At 50.4% G+C, this 13,907-nt stretch overlaps 1 pseudogene; it reads right to left on the bottom strand.

Annotated features, from left to right (window-relative positions):
* Nucleotides 1-4,912: 4,912 nt before the first annotated feature.
* On the bottom strand, nt 4,913-13,642 carry LOC129147418 (geminin-like; annotated as a pseudogene).
* Nucleotides 13,643-13,907: the final 265 nt, after the last annotated feature.

Here is a 13,907-nt window from a genome sequence, read left to right as displayed (position 1 = left end):
TCCTCCTCACCTTAATCCCAGCCTTGGTTCCAATAAAATTTTATTTTAAAAAGCAGACAGCTACAACATTCGAATTATGGGTGTGCCAGAAGAAGAGAGAGAGCAAGATATTGAAAACCTATTTGAGGAAATAATGACAGAAAACTTCCCCTACCTGGTAAAAGAAATAGACTTGCAAGTCCAGGAAGCCCACAGAACCCCAAACAAAAGGAATCCAAAGAGGACCACACCAAGACACATCATAATTAAAATGCCAAGAGCAAAAGACAAAGAGAGAATATTAAAAGTAGCAAGAGAAAAACACTTAGTTACCTACAAGGGAGTACCCATATAATTGTCAGCTGATTTCTCAACAGAAACTATGCAGGCCAGAAGGGAGTGGCAAGAAATATTCAAAGTGATGAATAGCAAGAACCTACAACCAAGGTTACTCTACCCAGCAAAGCTATCATTCAGAATTGAAGGTCAGATAAACAGCTTCACAGATAAGAAAAAGCTAAAGGAGTTCATCACCACCAAATCAGTATTGTATGAAATGCTGAAGGGTATTCTTTAAGAAGAGGAAGAAGAAGAAAAAGGTAAAGATAAAAATTATGAATAACAAAGCGACAACAAATACATATCTATCAACAAGTGAATCTAAAAATCAAGTGAATACAAAATCTGACGAACAGAATATACTGGTGAATATAATAGAATTAGGGGCATAGAAAGGGAGTGGACTGACAATTCTTGGGGGAAAGGGGGTGTGGGGGGTGCGGGAAGAGACTGGACAAAAATCATACACCTATGGACGAGGACAGTGCAGTGGGGGAGGGCTAAGGGCAGAGGGTGGGGTGGGAACCGGGTGGAGGGGAGCTATGGGAGGAAAAAAGAGGAACAACTGTAATAATCTGAACAATAAAGATTTATTAAAAAAATAAATAACTAAAAAAAATTAAAAGCAGACAGCTAGCCTGGGGACTATAGTTTACTGATTTTTTAAACACTGTGTTAAATTTTATTTTTCTTGATTACTGAGTTTTTTGGCAATATGTCACTCTAGACCTGGGCCTGCCCCAGAGGGGCCCTTCCTGGAACACAAACCCCAATGGAAAGACCTCTTGCCTGCAAAGAACATTCTACATGAGTTTGGCTTAAGAGCGCTCTGAACCTACGTGTGCTGAGGGCTCCCTATGATCAGCAGCTCTGAACCAAGGGGCCCCCGAGATCCTGGTACCCTGTCGCTTAGAAACCCTGATGGTACCTTGCACCTGCGAAAAGTTGTGCAAGCTCTCTCAGCGCAGTTGCCTCATCTGTAAAATGAAGAGAAGAATGTTCGTGTGTTGTTTTTCACTTCAAAGAACTCTACGTCAGCCCAAACCCAGAACTTTCCTACACCTAATGCACCAACCCTATGAGCCCATATCATGTGCTGGGCACTGTCTTGGGGAGATGGAGATAAATAACACCTAAGAAATGTATTCCTGCCCTAGCCGGTTTGGCTCAGTGGATAGAGCGTCAGCTATGGACTGAAATGTCCCAGATTAGATTCTGGTCAAGGGCACATGCCCAGGTTGTGGGCTTGACCCCCAGTAGGGGGCGTGCAGAAGGCAGCCAATCAATGATTATCATCATTGATGTTTCTATCTCTCTCTCCCTCTCCCTCTCTGAAATCAATAAAAATACATATATTTTTTTAAAAAAGACATGTATTCCTAACCCCTAGCCACCACTGCAGTTTACACCCACAGATTAGAAAAAGCTAGATCCAAACACAGGCCAAAATCATCCAGCCGTTGTTTGTTCATTCACTTATTCCTTCAGTACTAGACAACCACTGAGTACCTGTGGATGTCAGATGCTGCCAGCCATTGGGTGAATCAGACATGCTCTTGGCCTCAAGACCCTTATAACCTAGTAGAGTCAGACAGAAAAATAACGGCCATATGGACTGGCGTGTGCTCTTTAGAGATAAAGAAATACGGGAATTAGAGAAGACAATCATTTAGGGGACGGTGAGGGAAGGTTTTACGGAGCAGGATCTTGAATTCTTTACAGATAGAATTGTGCCGTACAGATGGACTAGCATTTTTCGGACAGCATTCTTGTCTTAGTTCGTTCGGACTGCTGTAACAAAACTACCACAGACTAGGCAGGTGGCTTATAAACAACAGAAATTTACATCTCGCGGGTCTGGAGGCTGGGAAGTGCAAGCTCAGGGTGTCAGCAGATTTGGTGTCCGGTGAGGACCCACGGACTGGTTCATAAATGGCCGTCTTTCACCCAGTCCGTGATGGCAGAAGGGGCAAGGGAGCTCTTTGGGGCTATTTAAAAGGGTACCCATCCCATCATGAGGGCAGCGCCCCCGTGGCCTTATCACCTCCCAAAGGCCCCACCTAAACACCATCAACTCGGGGATTGGGATTTCAACATGAATTCTGGGGAGACACAAATATTTAGCCCATCGCAGACCTGCATGTGCTAAGGCCGAGCATGAAGGAAGGCAACATGATTAGAAACCAGGAGAGGCATGGATGGCCGGGCAACTCGCGCAAGAGAAGCAGTGGTGGGAGAAGGAAGGGGTAAGATAAACTTGGCACAGACCCGTGGTCGGCACACTGCGGCTCGCGAGCCACGTGCGGCTCTTTGGCCCCTTGAGTGTGGCTCTTCCACAAAATACCACGGCCTGGGCGAGTCTATTTTGAAGAAGTGGCGTCAGGAGAAGTTTAAGTTTAAAAAATATGGCTCTCAAAAGAAATGTCAATCGTTGTTCTGTTGCTGTTTGGCTCTGTGGACTAATGAGTTTGCCGACCACTGGCCTAGACCAAGAAAAGCCCTGTGTGCTGAGATAAAAATTTAGATTTCCTTCTGTTGGCAATGGGAAGCCATTGGAAGCTTTCAGGCAGAAAATGGCATTTTTCTGTCTGTTTTTAGAAAGAGGAGGCTGGCAGCCATGGAGAGGAGGGATTAGAGCTGGAAGTACCTAGAAATCGAAAAGTCAGTTGGGGTATTTCGCAATGATCCGAGGGCGAAATGGTAAAGACCTGACCAAGACTGGGTGGTGAGGATGGACTCAGGAATGGAGCTAAAGAGGTTTCTGGTAAGAAGCTATACGACTTGGTGACTAGGTGTCTGGGACCCAGGGACCCCAAATACCTCCACTGTTTAAGCCAGCCCTTCCTACAAAGGCTGGCATGAGGGATGGGCAGGCGAGTACCCCAAAGCCCATCTAGCACAATAAACCTGTACTCCTCTCTACACCAGCTGGTATGGTCTGAGTTAGAGGAATGACCGGGGTGGGGAATGATGAAGTTTCCAATCACCATTCAAGGGTGTTTAAGGCAGCGACCACCTGCTCGTGTGAGGGGCCTCTGAGGTTATCCCATACAGACCAGGAAGTGGATCTGCAGTCGATCATTATGAGGGGAAGGGGGTGAATGCCCGTGCTCCCTACATGCATCATGTCTCCTCCACCCAGAGATGAGAGGAGTTGCCCCCTTAGTGCACTGGTGTCTTAGGGTCAGGGGACCCCTGTGCCCAGTGCTCTCCTGCCTGCTGACTTGGTGCTGGCCTTCTGCAGGCCTCTTCCTTCTAACAGTGAGAGGCCTTGGGCGATCTGGGGTGGAAGCCTGAGGGTGTGTCATGAACCTCTGACCTCAGGCCCACCCAGCAGGGTGTACTGTCCCCAGCAGGGTGTGAAGGTCACTTAGGCTTCCGTCCATCCTAGCCTCCTCCTCCTCCCTCTCCTCCCACCTCCACCCAGCCCATGACCAGAACAGACAGCCTGAGAGGGCTCTCCCAGAAGTCACTGGCTATCCTTTCCAAAATGGGAAGAATTCCAAAGCCAAATTCCAAATACCTTACCTCCCACCGTCTCCCACAGCCCCACCCGCTTGTCCACCTCTCCCAGCACAAGGAGCTGGAAACCAGAAGCGCAGAAAATGACATCAGCGGACATTGATCAGAGACCTGCACCCCAGGAGGGGAGCTGTTCGGGGGAGGGGGCCGAAGAGCAGGGACCTTAACTGACCCAGCGCCCCGCCTGCATTCCGGCTTCTTTCTCCCCCGGCCCTGGAGCCTCCGAAGCCTTCGCTGCACAGGAAGATCGTGTCTTCCCTAAAGCAGGCAGAATGCTCACCTCTGCTATTAACAGAACATCCGGTAACATTTTAATTGAAAATTAACTCTAATGACTCCACCAGCTGACCAGGAATACAAGAAAAAACCAAGACCAACAGTGATGCTGCAAATAGACACACGCATGGACAGATGGCGGGAGGGAGCGAGACAAAGGCTGAGGACAAATAACCAGGGAACCCAGGAAACGCTCCTGCTCTCCGCTCAAGCATCATGTCTCCGCCTCGCAACAGACCCCCTTAACACGCTCACATCCATCCTTTCCCACCCGCCCCTCTGCTGTCCCCGCCCTATATGGGCCCAGTGATCACTATTCCTTGTTCAGATCAGACCTGCCGTCAGCAGGGTTTGTGTGTGTTTTCAATAGGAGGCTGAAGTTTACTTAGCATATACACAGGTCGTGTCTGACATTGGAGAAAAATGCTATTTGCATAAAACACCATAGATTAAAAACACATAGAATTTGCCCTGCCCAGTTTTGCTCACTAGTTAGAGCTTTGGCCCGTGCGCCAAAGGGTCTCAGGTTCGATTCCTGGGCAAGAGCATGGACCTGGGTTGTGGGGTTCGTTCCCTCACCCTCGGTAGGGGCGTATTCAGGAAGCAACTAGTCACTGTCTCGCTCACATTGATGTTTCTCTCTCTCTCTTTTTTCTCTCTCTCAAGCTCTAGCTCTCTCTCTCTCTCTCTCTCTCTCTCTCTCTCTCTCTCCCCTTCCCTTCCTCCCTCCTTCCCTTCCACTCTCTGAAAATCAATGGAAAAGATATCCTTGGGTGAGGATTAACACCAACAAAAATACATAGAATTTGTGTTTTACTACAATAATAGGGTCCCACGATTCAAACAAGGAAGTTTGATTTCAAGTCTGTGTTACAGAGTTCCTTGTTCAGCTACAAAGAACTACAGTGGAGGTGAACTTTGCTCATATATTTCTCCAGTCCAATATTCATGAATCTCACAGACAGGGCTTGGCATCTGTAGAAGAAGGTAAATTCCTTCAGCACGTGGACCAATTTCTGAGTCTTCCATTTCAGATCCCTCACCAGTTTCCTCTTCCGAATCCAATGTCCAACTACCCGGTGGTTCAAAGTCACCCAGGTTCCCCCTCAGTCTCTCTATGGCCTGCCATGTACTGTATGGGTTCTGCCACTTCTGCCAATTCTTTTGTTGTTGTTGTTGTTCATCAGTTTATTTTCTGCCACTTCTTTATGCTCCTCTTTCAGGCGGGCAGTTTCACTGCCCTTTCGTTCAATTTCTTTATGAAGTTTCGCCTTTTCCATTTATTTTTTCTTTTCTTTTTCTTATATTTTATTGATTTTTTTACAGAGAGGAAGAGAGAGGGATAGAGAGTTAGAAACATCGATCAGCTGCCTCTTGCACACCCCCTACTGGGGATGTGCCCGCAACCAAGGTACATGCCCTTGACCGGAATCGAACCTGGGACCCTTGAGTCCGCAGGCCGATGCTCTATCCACTGAGCCAAACCGGTTTCGGCGAGTTTCGCCTTTTCCATAAGTGCTTCATAGACCGCCTTCCTCCGTGTCTCTGCCGCTTCTTTCCAAGATTGAGAGGATGGATTTTCTGTAACAATAAGACCAAATGCTTCTTGGGGAAATCCTCAAAGATCTTTATTTTCTTTCTTTTTTTAAAAAAAATATTTTATTGATTTTTTACAGAGAGGAAGGAAGAGGGATAGAGAGTTAGAAACATCGATGAGAGAGAAACATTGATCAGCTGCCTCCTGCACACCTCCTACTGGGGATGTGCCCGCAACCAAGATACATGCCCTTGACCGGAATCGAACCTGGGACCCTTCAGTCCACAGGCCGACGCTCTACCCACTGAGCCAAACCGGTTAGGGCCAAGATCTTTATTTTCACTATGTTCTGGGACAATAATAACTCCAGAGCTGGACGTCAGAGATGTTAACGGGTCATTCCAATATCTCCTTTTGGACAAGCCCTTACCCAACTCATTTTCTCTTCCCACGAGAGACCCAGCTGTGGGAGGCTGGATCCTCTTCCGAGTTCTTCTTGGGACAGGACTATTCACATGCCTTGGGGTCCCTTTTTGTTTCTGCTTCATACCGGGACACACTGTGCATGGCAAGACAGTGGATTTATGGGAGGGCCGATTCCAATCGGAGGGAGTGTAGTGGCTGATCTGGCCGCCCCGTGCACCCCCACCTCCACCCCACCCCACCATACACCTCCTGCCACCGCTCTCACTCACTGGAGGGAACCTGGCACAAGACCCCAGCCCACCTGCTGAGGTCCTCACCTCCCCAGTCGGCAGATTTATATACAGATACATTTTAAAAAATTGATTTCAGAGAGGAAAGGAGTGGGAGAGGGAGATAGAAACATCAAGGATGAGAGAGAATCAATGATCAGCTGCCTCCTGCACGCCCCCTGCTGGGGATCGAGCCACAACCCGGGCAGGTGCCCTTGACTGGAATCAAACCCTGGACCCTTCAGTATGCAGGCCAACACGCTATCCACTGAGCCACACCAGCCAGGCTCAGTCAGCAGATTTTAATGTTGTGACTCCAGAGGGTGACCCGAGCCTGCCCTTCGCTCCGCACAGGCACGCAGCGGGGTGCAGAAGAGCCTGAGCAGCCACGAGAAGCAAACATGGGGACATTCGTTTACGGGACTATCCGGCAGGAAGAACCTTTGTTCTCACATAAAATCCACCCGGATAGGTTACGAGGGAGAACATGACACATGTGTGTGCACATGTTAAAATAAAACACCATTCTTCAAACCATGTGGGCCAGCTACAATGGGGTACCCAGGATCGGACCCTGGGACAGGAAAAGGACACGAATGGAAAAAGTGGTGGCATACAAATAGACTGGAGGTTAATCATCAGTAAGGCACCATGTTAATCCCGCAGTGTTGGCTAAATGACGTTGTTTATACAAGACGTTCACGCGAGAGAAAACTGGGTAAAGGGTATACAGGAACTTTTACTATCCTTGCAACTTTTCTATAAATATAAAATTATTCCAAAATAAAAGTTTATTTTTAAAAAGTCATGCGGTCACTCTGGTTTTTCTCCCCCCCCCCCCACCACCACCACTCCCAGCGGCACACGTTCACATCGCCCCACCACAGTTCCTTGAATGGCAACCGCTGAGAGCCCCACCAGGATGGGCTGGGACCCGCGGCAGGATGTGTGGTCATGGGCAGGTCTGAGCCAGCTCCAACACCAGGGAATCAGCCTGCAGAACCACAGACAGACCAGAGCCCTGGAATTCCAGACCATTCCAGATCTCCAGGTCATTTGTTCATTTCCTCGGTGTTCATCACAGCATGGGCCAAGCATGGAGCTAGGCGGCTGTGAGGACAGGAATGTGGAGGGAGAGGACTGTGGACACAAAGATGCGTAAGACCCAGAGAAACGCACAGTCGCCTCCCGTAAGGAAGCAGTGAGGGGAACAGACGCGCTCCCCACGCAGTGACAATACCCGGCAGCGACTGGAAGGCAGGGGTAGGCACAGAGCCTGTGGGGTGATCCGGGAAGGCTTCCCAGAGGCGGCAACACAAGCTCCTGCAACGGTAGCCCAGGTGCTCCCCGTGCCCCAAAGACAGCCACGCCCGGTCCCCTGGCTCAGGCAGCTGGAAAGAGGAGCCAAGACATAGGGTGTTGCTCTCTGCAAATATCAAGTGCTGTAATCATCATAAAATCATCATCATCATCATCATCATCATCATCACCACCACCACCACCGTCAGACTCTGATGGCCCAGTGGGAGGTCCAGGCCCTGAAGAGGGCCCCCAGTGAGGAGTGAACAGGCGAGGAGGGGGCCGTTCCTCCAGCGAGCGGGCCACTTTGGGACGCAGGGGCGTGTTGACACAGCTGGGAAGAAAGTCTTCTCTGCCTCATTAATCACCTCTGCACAGGAGCTCTGAGGGAGGGGCGCCCCAGGGGCACTGGGCTGGTTCTCACAGGGGCTCCTGGGGGTGGTGGCAGGGGGCCTGGCCTCCAGCCCAGAACCAGGGGAAGGTTTGAAGAGGCCAGGATGGCATGGAGTGAGGCTGCCAGGCCCCAGGGACCCCCAGGCCAGGGGATTTCCCAGCCAGGATGTTTGTCTGAAGAGCAGCAATCTTCCTGCCTGGAGGTTAAAGCCACTTCCAGCCTTCGGAGGCTGGTAACCCCCTGACAGGCAGGTCCCAGGAGAGGCTTTTTTTTCTTCTCATTTGGCCAAACCAATGTCAGCTGCTTGCCATGCGGTTCCTGACCCTGCCCGGGGTGTGTGTATGTGTGTGCGTGTGTGTGTGTGTGCATGTGTTTGCATGTGTGTGTGTGTGTGTGTGTGTGTGTGTGTGTGTCTGTGAGATCCAAAGGCATCAAGGATCACCAGCCTTTGCTGAGAACAGAGAAGGTCCATCGGACAAGAGGACTGCTCTGAACGCAAAAAGGGGAAGACGGGGACCCAGCAGACGTGTTTCTTCACCCCTTGTTTGTTATCCATTCCACGAACACTTACCGAGCACCTGCTCTGGGCCTGGCCCTGTTCTGGGCGCCCGGGAGACAGCAAAGAGCAGAGAGGGGAGGTCCTGCTTTTCTGCCGCTTACCTTCTGAAGGGAGGAGCAGAGAACAGAAAGCAAGGCGCTCCCCAGAGTGGTCAGGAAGGCCAACGCCCTGAGCTCAGACCCAGGGTCCAGAAGGGCTCTCCCTGGGTCTCCTCTTCCTCTTTCCCGGCCTCACAGAGGCCCCTCCCCCATCTGAACCTGGAGGCCTGAGGCTGGACCGGCCGCTGGAGGACATGAGGCCTGAGCTATCTGGACGCCCCTGCAGCCTCCGCCTGCTCAGAAGGGGAAATAAGGCCGTCTCATCCCCTCCAGGTTAATCCGAAACCCTCCAGACTAGCAGGTGGCCCAAGTGGACCAAGGTCTCGGCCCTCTTTCCCACATACGGGAGCCAAAGGTTGTTCTTTCTCCTCCTTTCTTCCTTCTCCTCTCCTCACTCCTCATCCCCTCTTCTCTCCCGCTCCCCCCTCCCCTTCTTCCTGTCTCACATTTTCCTGCCCAGGAATCTAGACCCCAGACAGTACCTAGGAAGTCTGCGGGCTTGCCTAATAGAACCATAATAGTCCTCGGGGAGGCGTGATAATGACATCCTCCTTAAATAAAAGGACTTAATGGAGATTTCCCAAATTTGAAAACCACATTTCCACGAGCAACCTATTCAGCAAGTGCCTGCTCTGGAAAGGAGCTGGTGGGAAGCTGCAGGGGGAGGGGGAGGGGGGAGGGGGAGGAGAGAAAGAGTGTGCAAAGAGCATTCTGCTCAGGGATTTCGGTGGCAGCACAAAGTGCCTGGTCCTAGGACACAAGTCCTAAAAGAACATGACACACATAACGCCCTAAAAGCTGGGCTATCTCAATCCTTCCCACCCTCCCGGGCCAGCCCAGAAAGAGCGGAAGCTCAGAATCTGGGAGTCCTGCGTGACCACGCGTGAGTTACTTCCCTCTCCGAGCCTCTCCCAATCTCACCCAGGGAGGGTCGGGCCATTACCTCGTTCCTCACGTGAAGCAGAAGCCAAAACAACTACAGGCCAGAGTCTTAAACAAACACAGCTAGACCGGGTCCTTCTAAACCAGAGCCAGTCCACCCCTTCACCCTGGATTTAAGAACACACCAGACTGTTGCAGGGAGGAGAGGGGAGAAATGGCTTTCTCATCGCCTCTCTCACTAGGATACAAATTAATATTAAGTGAGGTGTGGAATATGTAAATAAGATCTTGGGAGATCTGGGATCCCTAAATGTACTTCAGGTAGTCATGTAAACCTTTTGGGGGCTCCTGAAAACAACCAAGGACTCTCAAGCCCACCTAATTTCCCCACCCACAACCCTGAGCGGAAGAATAACAGGGAAGAGCCGGATGAGAAAGGTATGTTGAATGAATGAATGAACCTGGTCAGGAGTCCTAGATGGACTATGAGCCCAGCCCTGCCACTGACTGGCTCTGTGATCTTGGGGGAAACTCTTCCCCTCTCTGGGCCTCCATTTCCTGAGGTATAGAGTCATGGCATTCGGTAATCTCTAAGAGCATTCTCCTTCTAAAAATAATTTAAATTGGAAGTAAAATTCTTCTGACTTGGGGCCTCTCTGCAGCGCACGGGAGGTGGTGTGTTTGCCAACACCGCCACCTTGTGGCAGAAATACACAACTCCCGGCTGTGGCCTGGAGTTGCCGCCCTTGTGGTCAAAGCCGCCAACGTGGGAAGGGTCCTTTCAACCCACCCATCACACCCTCATCCCACATGGGAGACCGTTCTTGGCACTCTTACCGGCAATGGCTCTGTTTTGAAAAATCCTTCTATTCACTTTGTATCACAGGACGCTCTTTGTTGCAAATATGATCCTGTCTTGGAAGAGGAAAGAAACTGCCATTTCCAAGCTCCTACTATGTGCCAGTTACCGTAGTAAATATGTTACTCACACGTTGTTTTGCTTGATCCTGAAAACAACACTGTGAGGAAGATATAGTTGGCCTTTGTTTTACAGAAAAGGAGTCTGGGGCTCAGAGAGGTGATAGGGCTCAGAGTAGCCATACAGCTAGGAAGAGACTACCCAAAAACTCAGAGAAAGCTCAACAGAATTCAAAACTCCTTTCAGCTTTAACACTTTCCCAAACTCAGGCTACCACCTCAGGAATGAGTAGCTGGTTTTTCTCAGCTATTTCAGGCCCCATTTTCACAGGCCTCTTAAGTTGGCAGGGGGATGGCGGGAGGTTACTGAGCTGAAGAAGAAGGGAAAGGGGTCTCTGAGGAACAGCTCTGCCCTGCTCCTGGGATGGGAGCAGATGGACCCTCACCCAAGGCTAGGGGCTCACCAGGCAAACTTGGGGCACATCAGAAGTTTCCAGAACGTTCCCTGAAATTCCGAAGAGAAATCTCCAGATCCTAAAGAGGTTTTTGGTTATGAACCCATAATCCAGAGAAACCAGGAACTTGACTCGGTGTCTGTGCATGTTTGTCGATTTCTTCTGTCGCCACTAGTGGGAACTGCCCCCTCCCCGAGGCCATGCCCAACCTGAGGTGGCAAAGGAAGACAGACCCACCCGGTCCTCAGACACTCAGGAAAAGCGACTCTCTTCCTGTACATTCCTTTGCCTTGGGAACAGGACAAGCCCAGCTCTATATTTCCATAGAGTTGCTGATCAGTTGGCCCCTCAAACACATTAGAACATCTCTGAACCCCAGAAAATGTAGCCACCTCCACCCCAGAATGACTGACACTCCGCTTTTAGATTCTCAGAGCATAAACACCCACTCACGGACCCTGGCAATGTCCCAAATAAACCAAGACATGCCAATATGTCCGCTGATTCTGGGTGGCATAAATACTATGGCTTCCTGACTCTACCCCTCCCCCAAAAAGACTATAAAACTCAAAGATTAAACAATAGCAATAACAATGATAATCCTATATAATAAAAGGCTAATATGCAAATTGACCAAACGGCAGAACTACCGGTCACTATGACATGCACTGACCACCAGGGGGCAGAGGCTCAATGCAGGAGTTGCCCCCTGATGGTCAGTGTGCTCCCACAGGGGGAGCGTCACTCAGCCAGAAGCCGGGCTCACAGCTGGTGAGCGCAGTGGTGGTGGTGGGAGACTCTCCTGCCTCTGTGGCAGCACTAAGGATGTCTGACTGCCAGCAGTTGGACATCCCCCGAGGGCTCCAGGACTGCGAGAGGGCACAGGCCGGGCTGAAGGCCCACCCCCTCCCCACTGCACAAATTTCATGCACCGGGCCTCTAGTAACATACAAAAGATACATGTAATCACTGGACATGGAGTTAACCAGCAAAGGCAAGCGAGAGGAGGCAGAGCACAGCCACGGTCTTGCTCCCTGCAGTCCTCTACCCCAGGCCAGTGTATGTCTAGCTCACCCCAATTCCACATAAACACGCCCCCTTTAAACTTTAACACTTTCACATTTATTCATGATACATCAGCACATCTGTGTCCAGGGAGGTGCCATCTCTCAGGGCAGCACCCCAGACAGAGTCTCGGGCCTGCTGACCATCCAGCAGGGAACACCCCTTCCCCCAAAGGACCAGGCTTGAAGGGGGAAGCAGGTCAGAGCTCAGCAAAACATGGGCTCCTGGGTGCTGTGTGGGGAGACCTGGGCCAAGCAGCGCCACAGGAGCTGCAGCCTCTGCTGCCCTCTGCGTTGGGGCTGAGGCAACTCCGGCCTTGAGAGGGTTAAAAGCCCACTCTCACTCCATGGCTCCGTTCCAAAGGGTCTCCGTTAACACCAGAGGTCTCCTGATATCTCACTCACTTTAATAGATTTTTCCCATTGACGTCTCAGTTTATTGACTATCATTTCCTTTTCTACAGGGGAGCTATTTTCTGGGTCACTGATCCAACCAACTTAAAAGGGGCTGCATTGATTAGGTTTTATGGGTGGTGACTTGCACAGAGATGAGCTGACTTGCTCCTACCTGCTAACAGCTCCTTTGTTTCCCCCTCCCAGCCCCCACCCGTTCTGTTGACTTATGGGAGGGGCAAAGTTGGAGCACTTTGGTGGTGGGCTTGATGGAGTGGTGGGGGACTTCTGGCTGCATTGCCTGCAGCCTTGGGGTAAACACCATTAAAACACACGCACAGAGGAATTCATGTTAGCAGAATGTAGGTAAAAATAGATGCTAATCCAGAAGGTCACCCGTTCCTTCAGTGAGCATTTACTAAGCACCTACTGTGTGGGACAATCATAAATAGCGCCTTAGTAACATTTACAGATTGCAAAATGCTTTTGAATTTATTATCTCGATGTTCACAACTCTGAGCCATAAGTTGGATGATTATCATTCCTACTTCAAGGAGAAAGGGCTGGAGACGAACAGGACCTGGCCTAAATCACACAGTTAGCTAGTGGCAAACTCAAAATTTTAACTGTTGGTTGTCTGACTCCAGAGTCTCTATCCTCTGCGGAGAGCCCAAGGGCCTACCAAGAGGTATAAGACAAATATTAAGTTAGTATTTAATATGAAGTATATGATTATTTATGTATGTGCCACTAACAGACAAAGAGGGGAGCAGAGAAGGAGCAGAACTGGAAAGGCTTCAGGAACCATCTAATTCAATACCCCCCCACCCCCCATCTTACAGGTGAGAACGTGTAAGTCCTAGGGATGTCAAATAACATGCCCTATTCATACACTGAATCATTTCATTCTCTCGTGTATTCATTCATTCATTTTTTGGTGCCAGGTGCTTGTACGTGTTCTCAGTAAAGCAAGCATCTTTGAGTGCAGAGGAATGCTAGCCGTTTGCCTGTGGGAACACTCAGCCACGTAGAGATAGCATCTGTGCCGGCAGCCTGTGATCCTTCTCTATTCCGGGTCACTGACCTAACCCTTTTCCCCACAGGCCTTCCCACCCCAGCCTGTGATCACAGACAGAGCAGCCCATCTCCGCCAGGACCCCCAAGCACCAAGTCCCCTGACGTGGTCTTGGTCCCATACCAGAATGCCCCTCCAGCTCCACGTCCACCCTCATCTTGTGCTGTTTTACTCGGGGAGACCTTGTCTGAGAGAACAGCACTGCTACCCAGAGCCCTTCTGAAAGCAAAGTGCAAAACAAGAAGCGGGTTTCACACAGCAGCCGCGAGTTCGGGATGAGGGGCGTGTGTTTTCATGGGTGGATAGTTTCAGGGTGACTTTCGCACGTCAGGGGAGGCATGGTGAGGGGCTGCGTGCACGTCTGTGCGTCTGTGACGGAGGCCTGTGGAGTTCGTCCTGTCTTTTCCCCTGCCGGTGGGCTC

The sequence above is a fragment of the Eptesicus fuscus genome, chromosome 20 (genome assembly GCF_027574615.1).
Source record: "Eptesicus fuscus isolate TK198812 chromosome 20, DD_ASM_mEF_20220401, whole genome shotgun sequence".
Classification (NCBI taxonomy): domain Eukaryota; kingdom Metazoa; phylum Chordata; class Mammalia; order Chiroptera; family Vespertilionidae; genus Eptesicus; species Eptesicus fuscus.
The sequence above is the reverse complement of the archived record's forward strand: the minus strand, read 5'-3'. Positions and strand labels throughout refer to the sequence as shown.